At 43.3% G+C, this 22,098-nt stretch overlaps 1 protein-coding gene across 6 annotated transcripts in view; it reads left to right on the top strand.

The window, feature by feature from the left end:
• The first annotated feature begins 12,026 nt into the window (after window positions 1-12,026).
• Window positions 12,027-22,098, top strand: part of LOC139747673 (uncharacterized) — a 330,027-nt gene continuing 319,955 nt past the window's right edge. For all 6 annotated transcript variants that reach the window (XR_011712439.1, XR_011712437.1, XR_011712438.1 and 3 more), the window contains exon 1: window positions 12,027-12,142. The gene's annotated coding sequence lies outside the window, so the exon portion shown is untranslated. The remainder of the gene's footprint in view (window positions 12,143-22,098) is intronic.

Below are 22,098 nucleotides of genomic sequence, written 5' to 3'. Positions count from 1 at the left end.
TTTTTCCATTTTCTTCTTCATCATCATCATCTTCTTCATTATCATCATCATCATCTTTTTCCATTTTCTTCTTCATCATCATCATCTTCTTCATATCATCATCATCATCTTTTTCCATTTTCTTCTTCATCATCATCATCTTCTTCATTATCATCATCATCATCTTTTTCCATTTTCTTCTTCATCATCATCATCTTCTTCATATCATCATCATCATCTTTTTCCATTTTCTTCATCATCATCATCATCATCTTCTTCATCATCATCATCATCATCTTTTTCCATTTTCTTCTTCATCATCATCATCATCTTCATCATCATCATCATCATCTTTTTCCATTTTCTTCTTCATCATCATCATCTTCTTCATTATCATCATCATCATCTTTTTCCATTTTCTTCTTCATCATCATCATCTTCTTCATTATCATCATCATCATCTTTTTCCATTTTCTTCTTCATCATCATCATCTTCTTCATATCATCATCATCATCTTTTTCCATTTTCTTCTTCATCATCATCATCTTCTTCATTATCATCATCATCATCTTTTTCCATTTTCTTCTTCATCATCATCATCTTCTTCATTATCATCATCATCATCTTTTTCCATTTTCTTCTTCATCATCACCATCTTCTTCATATCATCATCATCATCTTTTTCCATTTTCTTCTTCATCATCACCATCTTCTTCATATCATCATCATCATCTTTTTCCATTTTCTTCTTCATCATCACCATCTTCTTCATATCATCATCATCATCTTTTTCCATTTTCTTCTTCATCATCATCAACCATCATCACACATCCCCAGGTCTCCTGGGAACAGCACTATAACTGTTTTCCTTGTTCAAGTTCCTCTCACGAAGTGTTCTCAGTTGCCTGTCTATCTCTGATGACTGACTTCTGTTGATGACTTACGTCTATTGATGACTGGCTTCTAAAGATAAGCGACTTCTATTGATGACTGACTTCTATTGATGACTTACGTCCATTGATGACAGACTTCTATTGATGGCTGACTTCTATTGATGACTTACGTCCATTGATGACAGACATCTATTGATGGCTGACTTCTATTGATGACTTACGTCCATTGATGACAGACTTCTATTGATGGCTGACTTCTATTGATGACTTACGTCCATTGATGACTGACTTCTATTGGTGACTGACTTCTGTTGATGACTTACGTCCATTGATGACTGACTTCTATTGATGAGTGACTTCTATTGATGACTTACGTCCATTGATGACTTACGTCCATAGATCACTAACCTCTATTGATGACTGACTTCTATTGATGACTTACGTCTATTAATGACGTCTCTGGATGGCTTACGTTACTTGATAACTTACGTCTGATGACGACTCACGTCTCTTGATGACTTAAATCTATTCACCTAAAGTAGTCTGTTTACCTCATTCACATCTTTTGATGACGCATGTATATTGACGAGTTTATTGATCATTCAGGTCTATTGATCATTCGAGTCTACTCATCATTCACGTATGCTGATCATTCGCGTCTACTGATCATCCTTTTACATTGATCATTTGAGTCTATTGATCATTCAAGTTTAGTGATGGATGACATCACTGATTATTCACGTCTACTGATGAATCACGTCAACTGATCATCCACGTCTATTGATCAATCACGTCTACTGATCATATGTACGTCTCAGTATACATCGTTCATCTCTTGCCCTTTGCATTCATTTGAATCTGACTGAAGATTTCAGTTTCTCTTTTTTTCTTTTTTTACATCCACCATTAAACTCTGTCTTGTTTCTGGTGTTTCTTTCTTCGTCTCTTGTGACACACGTATTTATCATATCCTCTTCCTATTTCCATGCCCTTCTCTCCTTCACTCTTGTACCACAATCCTCTCATTCTCCCTCACTCTATCTTCGTCTCTCCTTCCTTCTTTCTCCCTTTCTTCATCCGTTTCTCCCTTTGTCCCTCGTGCATCCACTCTACCCACATTTCAACCTTCTTACATTCTGTGAAGCCTTCTCCTCCTCGTCCTGTCTTATCAATTGAAATTCTCTTATCCTCATTATTATCATTTCAGTTTTACCCATCTTTCTGCAGCTATTACCTCCTCTTCAATATGACAGGTCCTGACCCCTGACCTCCAGTTCTGTGACGCCTCTGATGACACGAGACCCAGCAATCCGAAGACCCAGAATGGTGTTAGAGGACTAGACTGGAGGAATAATACACGCTCATTCAACACATTGCTCGACCTGAACATAATACTAATTACTGAAACAAGAGAAAAAATAAAAGTAATTGTTCCTCACGTCATAATACATTGTGGTTCAATATATATATATATATATATATATATATATATATATATATATATATATATATATATATATATATATATATATATATATTATCCCTGGGGATAGGAGAGAAAGAATACTTCCCACGTATTCCCTGCGCGTCGTAGAAGGCGACTAAAAGGGGAGGGAGCGGGGGGCTGGTTTCCCTTCCCTCTCGTTTTTTTTTTTTTCTTAATTTTCCAAAAGGGGAGCAGAGAAGGGGGCCAAGTGAGGATATTCCCTCGAAGGCTCTGTCCTCCGTTCTTAGCGCTACCTCGCTAATGCGGGAAATGGCAAATATTATGAAAAAAAGAGAGAATATATATATATATATATATATATATATATATATATATATATATATATATATATATATATACATACATATGAATAAGCACTTTCATAGAACACATAATACCCTCCAATAGCCAAAATGTAAGAAGAAGGGTATTCGATTACTTGCAATCGATTAGTCATTTCCCTATTAGGGGGCGATCATAGCCTAGCAGTTAGCGTTCCCAAATACGACACAAAAGGTCCTGGGTTCGAATCCTGCCTGTTGAAGGGTATTATATTCTATATATATATATATATATATATATATATATATATATATATATATATAGAGAGAGAGAGAGAGAGAGAGAGAGAGAGAGAGAGAGTTTGATTATCGGCTTCATCTTATTCAGTGGCCATGAATTTTATTCACTGACTTCGACAGCTGTCAAATAACACGTACCATATTAACGTTACGCGCGTTCTTTTTTATTCTTTACTATTTTATTCGTGAAATACACAAGAACCGTATCAAAGACGAGCAGAGATACAGTACGTGTGTACGTCCGTGTGTGTGTGTCCGAATTCGTTCATTCGTGCGTCTCTCACCTACACGCATACAATGGCTTATAAACTCTCCAGGTAACAGTGTTGATACATGACTTGTTAATCATAAGATAATTGACTTGTTAATCACGAAATACTTGACCTTTTAATCGTAGAATACTTGACTTGTTAATCATGAAATACTTGACTTGTTAATCATAAAATACTTGACTAGTTAATCATAAAATACTTGACTTGTTAATCATAGAATACTTGGCTTGTTAATCACGAAATACTTGACTAGTTAATCATATAATACTTGACTTGTTAATCATAAAATACTTGACTAGTTAATCATAAAATACTTGACTTGTTAATCATAAAATACTTGACTAGTTAATTATAGAATACTTGACTTGTTAATCATAGAATACTTGGCTTGTTAATCACGAAATACTTGACTAGTTAATCATAAAATACTTGACTAGTTAATCATAAAATACTTGACTAGTTAATCATAAAATACTTGACTTGTTAATCATAAAATACTGTAGATTTACGTACGTCTCTAGGCGATCAGGCATACAGACACACACACACACATTAACAGACATATTAATCGATCATAATCCTCCCCTCCTCCTTTCCCTTCTCCGGGAAAGCTAGGCTGATTAATCACTACTACACAAATCATGCAAATACATCAACTGTGCATTACCGATTGGACAAGTGGTATGTACAGATGTGACAGGGGATTGGTTGACCTCGTCAACCAAGTGTAGAAGCATGTGTGTCGACGATCCAAAGTGGGTGTGGTAAATGGTGTTTGTAGAGTCATTTATCAATTACCCAGTTGTAAAGCACTGTGTGTGTGTGTGTGTGTGTGTGTGTGTGTGTGTGTGTGTGTGTGTGTGTTACGGGGAGAGAGTGTTGCGCTCGTGTTGCATAGTGTCTTAACCTTTCATATATATATATATATATATATATATATATATATATATATATATATATATATATATACATATTGGTCACCGCACCCGAAGAAGCACAGAGAGATGATAGAGAAAGTCCAGAGGAGGTCAACAAGGATCGCACCAGAATTAAGGGAGCTGAGTTACAGGGAAAGGTTCGACACTTGAGATTTGTCCACCATGGAAGAGAGAAGAGTAAAGGGTGACCTGATCATAGACTTTAAGTTTTGAAACTAGGATGATAAGGTAGACAAAACAGTTCTTGGATAGTTGTTATGAACAACGACTAATAGACACAGACAAAACATACACATCATATGACACAATGAACACCAACCAACTTCTCTACCAACACATCTGAAACCACACTCCCCAGACATATACGAGTTAGACTTTTTCTTTCGCACTTTGGACACAATCCATCTTTACATCAATAAGAAAAAAAAAAAAAACCTATTCACCATATCACACGACCCCTCGTGCCCAAGATATATCCATATTTATGACACGGAACACTAACTCCAAAATTGTCTTGTACTCACCTCACACACACACACACATGTTTATATATATATATATATATATATATATATATATATATATATATATATATATTATCCCTGGGGATAGGGGAGAAAGAATACTTCCCACGTATATCCTGCGTGTCGTAGAAGGCGACTAAAAGGGGAGGGAGCGGGTGGCTGGAAATCCTCCCCTCTCGTTTTTTTTTTTTTTTAATTTTCCCAAAGAAGGAACAGTGAAGGGGGTCAGGTGAGGATATTCCCTCTAAGGCCCAGTCCTTTGTTCTTAACGCTACCTCGCTAACGCGGGAAATGGCGAATAGTATGAATATATATATATATATATATATATATATATATATATATATATATATATATATATATATATATATATATATATATGGACTGTGTTTATATAAATATCTGTCAACTAGAGATGAGCCTGCATGCCCTACGTGCCACTTCGAATGATTCGTTTTCTATTCCCACAAAATGAGCACTCGTCTTCCCTCCAGGTTCTCCTCACTGCCCGATCACTACACAGGATTACGGTTCAGTCTCCTGCCATCCTCCACCGTGTGTCGCCCCAATCAAAACAAAGTACTTGATCACTAAGCCAGACAAGCCAAGCCAACCCCTTGGAGTCACAGCTTCTGATCACTGATTCTATAATCATGATGCCAAATCCAAATCTTTCAGTTTGTGATTGACATTATTGACTTATTCATATATATATATATATATATATATATATATATATATATATATATATATATATATATATATATATATATTCTCTAAATTCAGCAACGTCTTATTATTCAGTAAAGAGATTACCTTAACTGTACTACAAACTATACTGTATAAGCAATTCCCTACAAGATTATACAAGTTAATGAATAATGCACATAGATGATATAAGCCTCTCTCTCCTTGAATGACTGCCATCTATCGCCACCATGGCTAACTTGCGTGACAAGAAGGTACTGGTGTTGATGGGAATGGTTGCCAAAGGACCGTTACTTCGAAGCATATATTTCCATTGGGGGGTATTCCGCTAGACGAACGAATCTCCAATCGAGGTTTTCTGATCTTTTGGAAGGGGCTTAGATTGTGGAGGGTCGTGTTCCGACTTAACAGGTCGCGGAACTCGTCAGTGGAGGAGTTTGTAGTGAAGTGTTGCACGGGAGGGATTGGGCGGTCCGTAGGCATCTTGCAACTCAACGGCCGGGGAGAGCAGTGTTGCTGTTTCTCGGCTGGGTTACCTAACCGCTACTTATCAGCAATATTAATGCACAAAGTATCGCTCGGTTAATCTCTTTCGACAGAACGCCTTCGACTAAAAATTCCTTCGTGGATTTCCTCGAATTCTATCACCAGCGGCGTTTGGAAGGAGAGAGAGAGAGGAGCCGAAGAAGACGAGAAAGTGTTCTGAAGAGCGAATTCCTGGAGAGAAGGGGCAGACGAACTGGACTGAGAGAAAGGGCTCGGGAGAGGAGCTGTCTGGTGGTGACGTGCCCGCCGCGTCATTTGAATACGTCACCCGCATGCCCGCCGCTCGCTAACAATGAGCAGCTTGAATTACCCCACCACCACCTCCTGTCCCCACGGCCTGCCTGCCTGCTCCACTCCTGTCCGCTTTTCCACCTACTGTCCCCACGACTTGCCTGTTCCACTTCTGCCTTCGTCTCCACCGCCCGCCCCTCACCACATGATTGTTCCACTTCAACCAGCTCCTTCCATCTCACGTCCCTTCGGCATGTCTGCTCCACTCCTATCCTCGATCTCACCTCCTGTCCCCACCACATTCCTGTTCCACTCTAACCAGCTCCTCCACTTCCTGTCCACTCGTCCTGTCTCCTCCACTCCATTCCGTTTCTCCACCTTCCTTCCCTGCGGTCTTCCTGCTCCACCTCTGGCCTCTCTTCCACCGCACCCTCCTGCTGCAAATGAAAGAAACGTCACGAACTCCTGTTCCATATCTCCGTCCCGTTCTCCTGCAAGGGTCAGCTGTATCGTTCCTTTTCCCTTATCGTTTCCTCTTGAGCTTTTTCTTTCGTGTCTCAGAGGCAGTGAGCCTCGGCTGGGAAACTAGTTCTCCTCTTCAGGTTACAAGTTGATCCTTTCGCAAGAAAACCACACCTTTAAACCTCAATTCTTCCTCCAGCAGTGGCTAGAATGGACATCCACTTCCTCCTGTTTCCTTTTACCATAGTTTTTGTCGTCTGCTCTCGGCCCGCTCTGTCTCTACATCTTCTACAAGGGCACGACGTCTTCTTGCATTCTCCTTTTGTCCAGTGTGGGACTTTGTCTTCGTGATGAATGGGGATAATGTGTTTTTGTCTCCTCTGGTTATTCCTACAACCCACGTACAAGGACGAGATAAATCCTTGCCTCCTGCTTTGTCGACCAGGGCTGCCCTTCCTACCGCCAGTGCTGCCTGCTTTCCTGTCTGCCACGGATCCTGTCCTACTGCAAGACTTCCTTGCTGTTCTGCTTGTTACAAGTCCCTTCTTACTGCTAGAGTTGCCTGCTGTTCTGTCTACTACAGCATCCTTCCTGCTTCTCAAGTTACCTGCTGCTCTGTCCACACTAGTCCTCTCACTGCTGAAGTTGTCTGCTGCATAATCTACCACAGAGTTTTCCCTCTGCTGCACTTGCCTGCTTCTGTGTCCGTTACAGTTCCCCTTCCTACTCCTAGAGTCCCCTGCTGCTCTGTCTGCTTCAGCTTCCGCCCTGCTCACCAGAGTTACTCGCTGTTCTGATCATCACATACACACCCCTCTCCCACTGCTAGTGTTGTCTGCTGTTCTGTCTACGTCTCTTCTCCCCACCGCCAGAGCGACGCACACACTCCTGCTTCCTGTTCCTCTTCCTCCTCCTCCTCCTCCTCCTATACCCCCCAAGCCTTAATCTGGTCATCGAGGAATTATGCCAGGTCCCAGCCGCTTTCAGACATCTGTATTTTCCATATTTTTCAGTCATCGCAAGAGTCGAAATAATAAAAAATGAAATAAAATGGTTGGTATCTTCTTTAGAACAAATGGATCTGTTATTGACGTTTAACAACAGTAAGAACGGACGAATTGAACAGACACGACAAGAACGAACTCAAACACAAAAACGAACTCACTTAACAAACACAAGAACGAACTCAAACACAAGAACGAGCTCACTTAAACACCAGAACGAACTTAACAAACACGACAAGAACTCACTTAGCAGACACATTTAGTGACCTGACATGCAAACCAACTTTACGAAACACAGTCAATACTGAATATCAATAATCTTCCATATAAGTAAAAATGCTTTAACGATAGTTTTCATCTGAATGACTAGTTGGTTCGTTGGCCTTAAGATAAGGCTTATCAACTGCTGGGGGTAATTAGGGTCGCCAGCCTCAAACAATAACAACCGGTCAAAACAAAGACACCTGAACGACTTGTTAAGATGTTGAAGACCATCGTAAGACCATACACTCTCGCGCTATGAGTCTGACACTTTTGCGTCCAGACGCACGTCCATGGTCTTCATAGCTCACCACTATTGCGTCAGAGTTAGAAATTATAACACTTATTCAACACGACAAAAGCCTCAGTTTTACGTGGTATCTAGACATTTATATGTGACGTAATTGCCATTACTGAGTATGAGTGTACGGCTGATGGAGAGGGTCTGGGGGTTTTTCGAGGGCAGCTCCGTTGGCGCGCCTCTACCTGCCCTTGGAATATGTTGGTGAGTGACAGTGGTGGGTGCAGACCCCTGGCCTGGCTGGGCCTGGCCTCACAGAAGCCACCGCCGAGTGTGGCCATTGTTGAGGAGCTGTCGGGGAGGTCTGACGGAGTGGGGGGAGGGGAAGGGAGGAGGAGGAGGAAAGGTGACGGGGAAGGAGAGAGAGAGAGAGAGAGAGAGAGAGAGAGAGAGAGAGAGAGAGAGAGAGAGAGAGAGAGAGAGAGAGGTGAAGAAAACGAGGAAATAGAGATGGGACGAATGTGAAGGAGGTACGAGAGAGAAAAAAAGGAAGAATATATTGAAGGAAAGGGAAAAGAAAGATACGCATAGGAAGATATGTGAGTATGAGAAAGAGAAGAGGATGATTAACTGAACGAAATAGGGCAAGAACAATACAGAAGTGTAGGTAAGTGAAATGGGAAGAAGAGATCATAAAATGTGATGAGAAATCGTAGATATGAATAAGGGAAAAGCAACCCAGAAACACAAATACGTAGGTAAGAATGAATACCTCTGTATATAAAGAAACATAGTAATGAACAGTAGCAGAGATGGCATTTGAATAAATGATAGGCTTTGGATATGATGATGGTCGGGAGGAGCGAGAGGAGACGAGAGAGGGAAGAGAGAAGGCAAAGGTGAGCAAAGAGGAAGAGGAGGTGGCAGGTCAAGGCTTCAAAACAGACGAGGACGGAAATGAGGTGATGACGTGGACTCTGACCCAGACTCCCAGGGTGGGAGAACCTGTACCAGGAGGCAGGAAGGGCCTCGGCCAAGGAGTGTGTGAGAGGTGCGAGAGGCAGTGAGAGAGGCAGTGCGTGAGGTGTGACGGAAAGAGAGAGAGAGAGAGAAAGAGAGAGAGAGAGAGAGAGAGAGAGAGAGAGAGAGAGAGAGAGAGAGAGAGAGAGAGAGCGTGTGAGGTGTCAGAGGTGTGTAAGATATGCCCCAAGGGAAACACGGGCAAGTATGTCGAAGTATAAGGCCGTCATACTGAGCAGAACAGCATGTTATACCAGTACACTGAGTATGTTTAGGAAAGTTAAGTCACTCTCCTTCGGTAGTCCACAGCCGTCGGGATTGGGGGGTCTCTTGGAAGACGAAGCACTCTCGTGGGTCCGACAGTTGGGGACATCCTGTCATTTCCATGCTGCTCCCTGGATCGAACGTGGGCTCTGGAACCCGACGATAGAAGTGGCTTTTCCCCCCCCAACACATCCACAGCTTCCTATAGACCACTATAATAATTCTTGCTTGCTATGATCATCTCTATAGATCTTTAGGACGTAGAGAGAGGGTAGCACCTCACTCCTCCAACTCTTCCTCCTCCTCCTCCTTCGCCACCGATCGAGTTACCTGATGACGGATATATGTATGTCTCGTCGTCCCTCACTTGATCTCCTTTAATGAGGACCTGTGATGATATATACACACACAAGGGCCAGCGAGAGGCCCCGCATGAGTATATTATGGTGACTTCATTTCCTGCAGGTCAGTGGTTGAGTCAAACGTCTTTTGTCGTCAATCTTCGAGATTTCCATCTGATTACGGTGTGCCCTTGAGGTTGAGAATGCGACCCGTGGAACACGACACGGAAATTGATCTTTTGGACATTCGTCTATATGATCATGGAGAGCAGTAGCGTTCATATATCTAATGAGAAAGATATCTTTTAATGGTGTGGTGGTACAAGACCCAGAGTAAGGCTTAGGAATGAGAGTCTTCAAGAGTCGAGCAATCAGACGATGGATGGCCATATGGTTAGATGGATAGGCGGAAGACCTAATGAATGAGGGAATTGGGTGCAAGGCTGAAAGGTGGTAAAGACGAATGGCCAAAATGTTGAGTGGACGAACGAGGGGACGAATGAACGTTTGTTCAACGAAAGGAAAGAAGTGATACAATTCGAATCAAATACGAATCACACCTTGTATGAATACATCTTAATCCCACACAAGACTAATGTATCTAATGCAGTACAATACTCCCTGTATAAAGAAAATACAGAATAAAACTGATTCATTCAAGGCTTTTTGATTAATCCTGAGGCATATCATATACCACCATGGTTTCTTTGGTACTCTCAGCTTTTGCATGTAGATCGTGTACTTATGTATCTTGCAGCGTTATGAAAAGGCACGAATGGTTCTTCAGAAAGAATGGCAGATGTCGTTGATGTTCTCAGAACATACGAGTCAAAGTCAACTGCATCTTAATCACAATCTGGGAAACAGATAAACAAGGACGGTCCGGCAGATACTCCGAAAGTATCTGTAAGTATATGATACTTTGAAGGTCTTAAAGTAACAAGGATGATGGAAAATATGATGTTATCAGGAAGAGAAAATGAGCTGAATACTTACATTGATCTCTGTGGGGATAGACTGCATATCACCAATGTTAATTCACTGAGCAAAGAGGGTACGACCCTTGAGCAGAGGGGTACGACCCTTGAAGAGAGCAGTACGACCCTTGACCAGAGGGTTACGACCCTTGAAGAGAGCAGCACGACCCTTGAAGATATCAGTACGACCCTTGAGCAGAGGGTTACGACCCTTGAAGATAACAATGCGACCCTTGAGCAGAGGGGTACGACCCTTGAAGATAACAGTACGACCCTTAAGCAGAGGGTTACGACCCTTGAAGATAACAGTGCGACCCTTGACCAGAGGGGTAAGACCCTTGAAGAGAGCAGTACGACCCTTGACCAGAGGGGTACGACCCTTGAAGAGAGCAGTACGACCCTTGAGCAGAGGGGTACGACCCTTGAAGAGAGCAGTACGACCCTTGAGCAGAGGGGTACGACCCTTGAAGATAACAATACGACCCTTGAACACGAGGGTACAACCTTTGGATACAGTGGCCTGGTCTTTAGCTATGTAAAAATGTCCTCTGTGGGGACATATCGCATGGGAATAGAATATACCCTTGAAGACAGGGGTACGACCCAAGAGTATAATACCCTCGGATTTCGAGCTTAATGGTCGCGCCATCGTGCTCAAGTGTCTCAGAGCTTCTGCTTCACCCTATCAGAACGATAACCCCAGCAGTAGACCAGCAGATCACTCTAACGCCTGATGTGTAGAATGCTAGATCACCCGAACCAATCATACACATCTCTGGTTGAGGTTTGATTTCGGTGAACTAACCCTCAGAACTATACTTTTTTAAGGAACGATGATTTTGGATGTATCTACTTTTCTGAGGGAGAATTCTATAGGAAGGAAACGCTGCGATAGCATATCTTTGCCGAAGGAAAAGCAACAGAAGGTCGTTAACGCCATGTCAAATCTATTTTGCGACACGCACATCACTGGACGCAGTGAGGGCGTTCAAACGTCACTCCCTGATAACCTAACGAGCAGAAAATCGCGGTCCAGAGTTGAAGTAGTGCCCCGTGGAGTAGGAATTACCCGCATACCATCGAGGTTTCCTAGCAGTGCGTGCCCTTCTCACACACAACAATACAGTGACTCTCTCCTGTGATGCAAATATGGGTAAAGCGCGATACAAAGCAGCTGGTGAGGACCAGGGAGAGAGAGAGAGAGAGAGAGAGAGTGGGGGAAGGGGGAGAGAGAGGGAGGGAGGGATGTGAGAGGAGGAGGGCAAACAGACAGGTAGGCGGGGCAGGGTTGGGGAGGGGCATGGGTAGGTCGGGCCGCCGCCCGTCGTGCCCGACGCCCCTCAGTATGCTAATGTACCACACCTCAGCACACTGTCTCCTCCTGAGCTCCCGCGGTTGATGGACCCGCACCAGGTTAGTGAGAGCTGAGCGCACCGTCAGGAAGGTCCTGGGATCATCACCTTGCCGTAGCACAGGGGAAGTGGGTGTGTCCCGTGGCGCAAGGACATGTCCGTCACCCGGGAGGACCCAGCTGTGGAAGGGAGTGTTGCCTTCCTGAAAGCCATGTGAAGTGAGTGCATAGTGAGGTGGTGTAGCGTCCTGGACGAGTGACGAAGAAGAACGTCAGAAGGGAACGTCAGGAGTTCGTGTGTTGAAAGTGGTGATTGTGGGTGGAGGAATGGTTTGGTGGAGGTCATGGTGTTCTGTGTGTGTATGTATGTGTGTGGTACGGCGTCACCTCACATCCTCAGCTGCTAAAGTGTTGAAATCCAAGGACAAAAATCTGCTTTTCTATGCTTTTATATGGTCTAGTGTGATATTAAATTCTCTTATATATACAAGGGATCCCTTGATAGGGTATCCTGCAGCCTCAGTTAAGGCTGCGATAGAACCAGCGGTTGAGCAATGATGGGATTCGTTGGGATGAAAAAGATCCTTGGATGAGATTGTGCTCCTTTCCGTCCATACAACATCACTGAGGGTGACCTTTCACTCCCAGCGTAGCTACAAGGAGGGAGGTTGGCCGGTAACACAAACACACACACACACACACACACACGCACACACACACACACATATATATATATATATATATATATATATATATATATATATATATATATATCCTCATGACCCCCATTTATGGGGCTCTTGCACTTTCTAAGCTGCGCTTCAATCAAAAGCAGGGATACAGTGCACTCCTTTGGGAACAGACATTTCTCATCGTCAACTGGCGATGATGCACCACAGCCTCACGGAAGATGAACCTTTGCCAGCGGTATAACCACCAGCAAGCAAAGTACGATAACACGTACGTGTATTTCATTTATAGTTCATCTTACCTCAAGCCCCGACCGTCTCTGAAAAGATCCTGGTGTTACCACAGGACTCCCGTATCAAGGGGCTTCTGCAGCCCATGGCTGCGATACGCCCAGTAGTAGGGATAGGACGGACCCTTTCGAAGAGAGTTCTTTGACGAGTGTGTATTAATTTTCGTCAGCTGATGATGATAGAGATTCGTCAAAGATGATTTTTCATTCACAGTGTAACCTCAAGAGGGCAAAATTCGGGAGTCATATATATATATATATATATATATATATATATATATATATATATATATATATATATATATATATATATATATCTGTGGTTTCGGTGCATTTAACATGACAGCTAGAACTGAGTGTGAGCGAATGTGGCTTTTTTTGTCTGTTTTCCTGTCGCTACCTGGCCGAAGATGGGGGTAGCGATGTTGTTTCCTGTGGAGTGGGGTAGCGCCAGGAATGGATGAAGGCAAGTAAATATGAACACGTATATGTGCATATATGTATATGTATATATGAGTGTTTACGTTGATATGTATATGTATATGTGGGTGTATGGGCATATATGTATATATATAAATCTTCTTCGTCAGTTCCCTGGCGGTACCTCGCTGACGCGGGAAATGGCGATCAAGTATAATGAAAAATAAATTATATATATATATATATATATATATATATATATATATATATATATATATATATATATATATATACAACACTGGTGGCTGATTCGAATGAGAAACTGCAGAAGTTGGTGACTTAGTGTGGAAAAGTGTGTGAAAAGAGAAAGTTGAGAGTTTATGTGAATAAGAGCAAGATTATTATGTTCAGCAGGGTGGAGGAACAAGTTAGTTAGGATGTGCGTTTGAATGGAGAAAAACTGATGGAAGTGAGTCGCAGGGTGGGGGAGGAAGGGAAGATTCTGGGAGCGCTGAAGAATGTGTGGAGAGAAAACGTCATCTCAGAGCGCAAACCTGGGTATATTTGAAGGAATAGTGGTTCCAACAATGTTATGTGGTTGCGAGACATGGGCTTTAGATAGGCCTGTAAGGAGGAGAGTGGATGTGCTGGAATTGAAATGTTTGAGGACAATATGTGGTGTGAGGTGGTTTGATCGAGTAAGTAATGAAAGGTAAGAGAGATGTGTGGTTTTAATAATAAAAAAGAGTGTTTTTGAAAGAGTAGAAGCGGGTGTGTTGGAATGGTCTGGACGCATGGAGAGAATGAGTGAGGAAAGATTGACGAAGAGGAACTAGTCGGACCAAAGGAGGGTAGGTAACACACACACACACACACACACACACACACACACACACACACGTATACCTATATCGGTGCATGTGTAATTACCTATTATTGCTTTATGAGGAGGGAGTTCCACACTCGTGGGGGTCCCTTCTCTTGTACCCTCTCTTCCATCATACAGCCTTTTGAACCTCTGTATGCTGTCCGCCTGCGCTATGTCCTCATTCAGCTTCTTCCTTACGTCCACGACTCGCTTGCTTTGAAAGTTCTTGTTTACATCGGTTGTTTTACGTTAGTTGAGATGGCACGGGCAATTGAGGTCCTAATCAAGGCCATCTCATTAACGCTATTATATGTATATACATATATATAGCCTAGCCTGAGCCAGGTACCCACTGTATCAAACAACTACCTAGAGATAGATGTACAGCTGGGTTGACTGTGGACCGCCTGCCGTAACTAGGATTCGAACCGATGCGCTCAACCCTGGGCGGCCCGTGAATGCGTCACGGTCAGGAACGCTAACCACTACTCCACGGGAGTCCACTCCTTGTCATCCATCTGGTTTAAAGACTTAAGAGACTGGGATCAGGTCACCCCTTACTCTTCTTTGCTCCTTGGTGGGCAAATTCAAGGCTTGTATAGCCTTGCCCCGCTACTCAGCTTTCCTAATTCTGGTACCATCTATAATGCTCTCCTTTGGACCTTCTCCACTTGCTCTTTTGTGTTTCTTTGAGCATGATGGCAAGACTTGAGGTACATATTCTGTTTTCTGGCCGTATGTAGGGCGCGCGTGTGTGTGTGTGTGTGTGTGTGTGTGTGTGTGTGTGTGTGTGTGTGTGTGTGTGTGTGTGTCTAGATTAATAAAGAGTGGTTTATATTACAGAACTGGCGGTGGATAATAGGAACTAGTAATCACAAAGCTCTAGATCAAAGTGTGTGTCTGTGTGTGTGTGTGTGTGTGTGTGTGTCTATTCAACAACCTCATATATATCTCTTACGTTTCTAAGCACCTCACTGCTACTGAGCGTAGCAAGGAACGAGAAAAAAAAAGAATATTTACGATGAGTTTCCCCACGACGTCGTAAAATCATTAGCCACAACGCCACGGTTAAATCATACGTCCAGCGATAAACATTCTGGATAACGAAGATAAAATGATAATGACTTTCATCATTTATCATCATTCGAGTTTGAAGAAGAAAAATATAAGAATCGCATTGAAGCTTTGAAAGACGCCTATGAAAAAAAAATAAAGATACGTATGTATTAATCTCTCTTATATGTCATATACGTCATCTATACAGTATTCATACATAGAATGAGTCACAATACTCATCAATTCATCATTCGCACGGAAGTTCTGATGGATCACACTCATCTTATTATCACTCACAAGGGACAGAAAACATAGAAGTCATTCATTTTTTCCTTCATGAAACCCAACACGAAATTCATATAGCAATCAGATGTATGGTGTATCGAGCTCAGGTATATGGGCGTCATATAAGAGGCATATAACAATCATGCAAAATTCACACTATAGCTGCTGTGTATAGTTGGAATCCAAGCCTACTAAAGTTTTATATAGAAAGCTAGAGACAGTAAACATGAAAACAGGAGAAGTCTCATGCGTTGGTTTAAACAAACATGAAAACAGGAGAAGTCTCATGCGTTGGTTTTAAATACAGATGAATGAAGTGATTAACGGCTGGTCGCAGTACAAAGGAATAAATTGTTATTTTTAGTCTTAATGCAGATGAATACATTGGTTAACAGGTTGGTTTTAATACAGATGAATAAATTGGTTAGCGGTTGGTTTCAATACAAATGAATAAACCGGTTACTTTTAGTCTTAATGCAGATGAATATATTGGTTAATGGTTGGTCTTAATACAGATGCATAAATTGGTTACTTTTAGTCTTAGTACAGATGAATAAATTGGTTAACGGTTGGTTTAAATACAGATGCATAAATTGGTTACTTTTAGTCTTAATACAGATGAATAAATTGGTTAACGGTTGGTTTAAATACAGATGCATAAATTGGTTACTTTTAGTCTTAATACAGATGAATACATTGGTTAACAGGTTGGTTTCAGTACAGATGAATAAATTAGTTGACGGAAAAAAGAAAAAATCACAGAAGAGTTGCTATGTAGCGAAGACGCCGAAGGTATGTCCCAGAGGTCTTTCAGGGAGACGAGAGTCTCGAAGGGGAACCTCACTCCAGAGGGAAGTGCTCGTCTCCGAGGGACTTGGGGCGCGACGCTAGAACACCAAGGTGGAGTTATAGGCTCGGATGAGAGAGAGAAAGAGAGAGAGAGAGAGAGAGAGAGAGAGAGAGAGAGAGAGAGAGAGAGAGAGAGACCAGACCTCGAGGGGGGGTGGTGACCATGGCAGAGCACCGATCTCTTCCTCTTCCTCCTCCTTCTGGGATGAGGGTCGCCTTTACCTAGACTTCCTCCCTTCCCAAGACCACCGTGTCCCTTTTACCTCTCCCTTCTGTGAACTCCCTCGTCCCTTCATAGCAGAGCAGCTGTAATAACAGCAGAAGCAGCAGCACCAGCAACCATTAAAAGCAGCTGCCGTGGCAACAGCAACCAGTAGCAGAAGCAATAGCCACGAAAAGCAGCTGTGGCAGCTGCAGTTACCATAAAGGCAGCAGCAGAAGGGAGCAGCGGTAATAGCGACAAGAGCCATAAAAGCAGCTGTAGCAACAGCGGTAATAGCAGCAACAACCATAAAAGCAGCTGTAGCAACAGCGGTAATAGCAGCAGCAACCATAAAAGCAGCTGTAGCAACAGCGGTAATAGCGACAAGAGCCATAAAAGCAGCTGTAGCAACAGCGGTAATAGCAGCAACAACCATAAAAGCAGCTGTAGTAGCAGCAGCAACAGCAGGAGGAGGAGGAGGAGTAGGTGGACGGGGCTAGGGCTGCGGAAGGGGTGTGGGCGCGGCGCGTGGAGTGCGCCTGTGCGGGGCTGGGGGTCCAGTGGTCAGTAGCGAGTGGCTGGTGTTGAGTGATGAATGGGTCGTCTGGGCGGGCGGTGAGTGGCTGGCGGGCGGCAGGGAGGGCGGCCAGTGGCTGAAGGGGGGGCGGCAGGGAGGGCGGCCAGTGGTCAGTAAGGCGTGCCTCTGGAGGGCGGCTAGCCACTGGTCAGTCGGGGTGGCGGAGGGCCCAGCACGTGGCCGCCATTGTCCATAATCCGATGGGTTCTCCCTCCCTTACCTACGCCATACTGACCAGCGCCCCGCACGAGCCACTCTCCCGCACCAGCTTGTCTCCCGCACGAGCCAATCTCCCGCACGAGCCAGTCTCTTGCACGAGCTAGTCTCCCCCGCACGAGCCAGTCTCCCTTACGAGCCACTCCCCATCATGAGCCAGTCTCCCCCACGAGCCACTCTCCCTCACGGGCCAATCTCCTACAAGAGCCACTGTCCCTCACGAGCCACTGTCCCTCACGAGCCACTGTCCCTCACGAGCCAGTCTCCCGCACGAGCCAGTCTCCCACACGAGCCACTCTCCCTCACGAGCCACTCTCCCTCACGAGCCAGTCTCCCTCACGAGCCAGTCTCCCGCACGAGCCACTCTCCCTTACGAGCCACTCTCCCTTACGAGCCACTCTCCCTCACGAGCCACTCTCCCTCACGAGCCACTTTCCCTCACGAGCCAGTCTCCCTCACGAGCCACTCTCCCTTACGAGCCACTCTCCCTCACGAGCCACTCTCCCTCACGAGCCACTCTCCCTTAAGAGCCACTTTCCCTTACGAACCACTCTCTCTTACGAGCCACTCTCCCTTACGAGCCAGTCTCCCGCACGAGCCAGTCGCCCACACGAGCCAGTCTTATCTGGATGTCTCAAACATGCCTAACTGCTAGTTAAGCCGTTTAACCAAATGGCTCAAACATTCTCGTATTTTATCCAAAATATCTAAGTATCTAACCAAAGTCACATATTCCCATACAAGCAGAGCCACCATAACCTAACGAGGGGAGGGAAAGGGAGAGAGAATGTATATTATATTCCACTTGCTTAGGTTACAAAATGCTTCTTGAATCTGAACCTATTTTCTTTATCCACATTTTTTGCTATATCTCACACACACACACACACACACACACACACACACACACACATACATTCTCATACATGTAAAGACGTACTTATAAAAGTATAAGTGGTGGATGATTGGAACAGAACGACTGAGGACGTAGATGATGCAGACATCAATATATAAATTTAAGAACTTGTACAACAGTAGAGAATGTGCAGTAGATGTGACCCCAAGACAATGAAACCGTGTGTGTGTGTGTGTGTGTGTGTGTTGATATGTATGTGTATATGTTGATATGTATATGTATGTTTATGGGCGTGTACGTGTATATGTGCGTGGATGGGTCTTCGTCTGTTTCCTGGCGCTACCCCGCTGATGCGGGAAACGGCGCTCAGGTAGCATCATAATGATATCAATAATAATAATAATAATAATAATAATAATAATAATAATGATAATAATAATGATAATGGTAATAATAATAATAATAATGATAATGATAATAACAATAATAATAATAATAATAATAATAATAATAATAATAATAATGATAATAATAATAATGATAATTATGATAAGTAATACCCCAGTCTATATACCCTCGGAACGGTCTAATTCAAGTTGAGGCTCGCGAGTTCTTTGCCTAGTGCTGTCCACAGCCTCGCCAGAGCACATCCAGCAACTGGAGCATCGAGGGCCACGCTAGCCAGTGGTAGGAGAGTGATGCACGACACCCAGGCTCAGAGGCAGGGAGGAGGTGGAGGAGGAGGCGGAGGAGGGGAATATCCCTCATCGTCTGTGGCTTATGTTGAGGAACGCCTCAGTCCATGATCTATCTATCTTACACCATGCGTGTCCTTCCTTGCGTGCGTTCGTGTTTAGTCTATCTTCCAATACGCGAGTGATATTGATCCTCTCAATTTATACCAAGAGAAGGAAGATATTCGTATCTGATTTATGGATTAGTTTGGTTTTTTTTTTCGTCTTTTGATTGTCTTGTTAATACCTGACATTTGGCTTCGTGATCTGTTCCATCTTTTATAGTTACTTGTGTAAGGAAAGAGGACTTTTTAAAATGGCCATATATGCTATCTCTAGCTTAGATTCGACGTTGTTTGATTTAATGGTTTTTAATGTAATTATGGACAATTACTTAGGATCTGTAATATATAAACGGAGATTGTGGCCCTCGAAGAGGTGACCCTTTGGTCGAGACGGTGCCTTGTTTAAGCACGACGGTACAGTCCTCGAGCACAATGGTATGGTTCTTGAGCATGACGGTACGACCTTTGAACACGACGGTGCGACCTTCGAACACGACGGTACAACCCTTAAACATGACGGTACAACCCTTAACACGATGGTACTATCCTTTAGCACGACGGTACAACCCTTAAACATGACGGTACAACCCTTAACACGATGATACAATCCTTTAGTACGACGGTGCGACCATTGAACACGACTGGGTAATCTTCAGGTACAAGAGTACGTCTCTTTGCGTACGATGGCGTGGCCTTTGACCCCGAACCTCCGGCAGGAGGTAGAAGGCGGGGTTGAATGTGTATGTCTCTGGGCCCTGAAGGGTGTCAACCACTTGATGAAAACACAAGGACTCACCTTAAGTGGCAATATTGACTCTCTCGAGGCACAAGGAGATAATGTAGAAGTGCACTTATCAGTGTGTGTGTCTCCTCATCATGAGCTGTGTGTGTGGCGGCCACTGAAACTCTCTCTCTCTCTCTCTCTCTCTCTCTCTCTCTCTCTAACTCTTTCGAAAGCACCGTAACTCACACGACGCAAGCTTCGTAACTCTACAGTTTCGTTGGGGGTGAGTGCTGTGTGCGCTAACCTTGCCCACCTTTTGGCAAAAATCTCATCTTAAAGTACTCTCTCTCTCTCTCTCTCTCTCTCTCTCTCTCTCTCTCTCTCTCTCTCTCTCTCTCTCTCTAGCTCACTGAGCCGACACAGGCATCTTCCTAAGTATGAACCACAAGTCTTGCGAAATCGATCGACACTCGCCTCAGTTCTCTGACTTGTCTTTCTTAACTCGTCTGACGAAGCGGTAGCGCACGTTTGAGAAATGTGCCTTCCACTGTGAACATTCGTGACACCTTCTCGAAGACACTGAAGCAGTGGTGATTTGACAGTGGAGAATGAGTGTGAACTTCACTGAAAGTTCATGGAAAATGAGAAGATATATCCAGCAGAGATAAAACGATCTTTATCTATGACCATAGGATGTATATATATATATATATATATATATATATATATATATATATATATATATATATATATATATATTTTTTTTTTTTTTCATACTATTCGCTATTTCCCGCGATAGCGAGGTAGCATTAAGAACAGAGGACTGGGCCTTTGAGGGAATATCTATCTATAGATAGATAGATAGATAGATAGATAGATAGATATACATATATATATTGAAAGTTGAAACCTCACTTCATGGAAACATAAGGATTTATTTTACAATTCAATACAGTTTTGGCTTATCACAAGTTGATATATATATATATATATATATATATATATATATATATATATATATATATATATATATATATATATATATATATATATCAAAAGAATCTTATCTGCACTCTTATTTTGATAACGGTTCGAGAGAATCACAAGGTCAATTCTAAATGAGAGAATACGTTAGTAGTAGCACTAGTAGCAGAAGAATTAGTAGTAGGTAGCAGTAGTAGCAACAGTACGAACAGAAGTAGCAGTAGTAGTAACAATAACTTTACATGGTAATCACTATGACAGCAGTAACCACCTCAGCAATAGTAAAAAGCCATAGCAATAAAAGTAATGACAAACCAAACGGTCGAAGCAGTACGAGCAGTTAGTAAAGAAGAGGAGGAGGAGGAGGAGCAGTAGTCCCAGGAACAGCGAGCAGTAAAGATTGTAACAGTAGAAGTAACAGCAGTTCGAGGCCCACAACAGTAACAGTAACATTGCACCCTAACACTGGTCGTAAACCATGCTCGTATTAACAGCATCAGTCAACAGTAGCAGCATGAGTAAACACGAGCAGTAACAAAGATGAGATCAAGCTGTAGTCGTCTGCTAAAGGCCCCACTTGTTGCCCACACTCGTCTGTCAAACAATTTGGCCCAGTTCATTTGCACCAGCCAACATTGAGGTGGGGGCCAGGCCAAGGTCTATCCACTATCTCTCGAGAAACCACAACCCTCTCTCTCTCTCTCTTCCTTTAAAACACTAACTCACTGCCAAAAGGAGAAGAACGGGGGGAATGAATCCTCTTCAGGGATTTTCTTTGACGATTTACGTCGAGACGAAGTTCCTCCCTAAACAGTACCATCCCTGGCGTTCGCCATGAAGGTACAATGAACACCGCTTTTAAATGAGAGGCGACGCGCACGGATGGAAAATCTAAACTACCGACTTGCAAACCCGCAGTCGGGTCTATATACTATCCGAGTATTTCCGCGAGTCTATTTGTGGCAGAATAAATCAATTTCCCTCCTATATCGCCGAGGAATTTGAATAGAGGCGGCGGGCAAGATCAGCGGTCCCACACAGCAGGAGGAGCAGCGGCAGCAGCAGCCGTCATCCCTCACAGCTGCAGCAGTAAGAGCAGCAGAAGCAGGAGCTGCAGGAACAGGAGCAGCAATAGCTCTGCCTGAACGTTTCTGATTCCCGGGAAATGTAATAATATGGGCTGCAGCAGCTTCCTCCTCCTCC

This window comes from Panulirus ornatus, chromosome 69 (genome assembly GCF_036320965.1).
Source record: "Panulirus ornatus isolate Po-2019 chromosome 69, ASM3632096v1, whole genome shotgun sequence".
Classification (NCBI taxonomy): domain Eukaryota; kingdom Metazoa; phylum Arthropoda; class Malacostraca; order Decapoda; family Palinuridae; genus Panulirus; species Panulirus ornatus.
Note: the sequence above shows the minus strand (reverse complement) of the source record. Positions and strands in the feature narration are given on the sequence as shown.